The sequence below is a fragment of the Penaeus monodon genome, chromosome 32 (assembly GCF_015228065.2).
Source record: "Penaeus monodon isolate SGIC_2016 chromosome 32, NSTDA_Pmon_1, whole genome shotgun sequence".
Taxonomy (NCBI): Eukaryota; Metazoa; Arthropoda; class Malacostraca; order Decapoda; family Penaeidae; genus Penaeus; species Penaeus monodon.
The window spans coordinates 9,313,454-9,313,855 of record NC_051417.1 but is presented as its reverse complement, the minus strand read 5'-3'; positions in this window follow the sequence as shown (position 1 = coordinate 9,313,855).

Below are 402 nucleotides of genomic sequence, written 5' to 3'. Positions count from 1 at the left end.
AAGGGACAAACAAAAAAACCAATCTTTTTCCCCTGACAGTCAACATATATACGATGTTTCTCGGTACCAATGTACAGCTGTTTCTCTCACGCAGGCCAAGATAAAGGGTAAATTAAAAAAGAAGACCCAAGGCATCAGACGATTTGGGGAAAGCCCCTCCCCCCCATTTTTGGCCCTGGGTTGTGTTTAGGTTTTCCGGGTTTAACGACCTCAAAATTTCTTTTGGACATCAATATCATTTCCATCTTATTAATATTTTCTTCCTCTTCCTCTTCCCCTTTTTTTTATCTTGTTATCTTTCTGTCTCTTTTTCGCTACAAAAAATGTATTGATTAAGTCCTCTGGTTCTTCTGTTGACGTGGGTTTTCATTCCTTCGTTTTATCTTGTGTCTGGGTTTTACA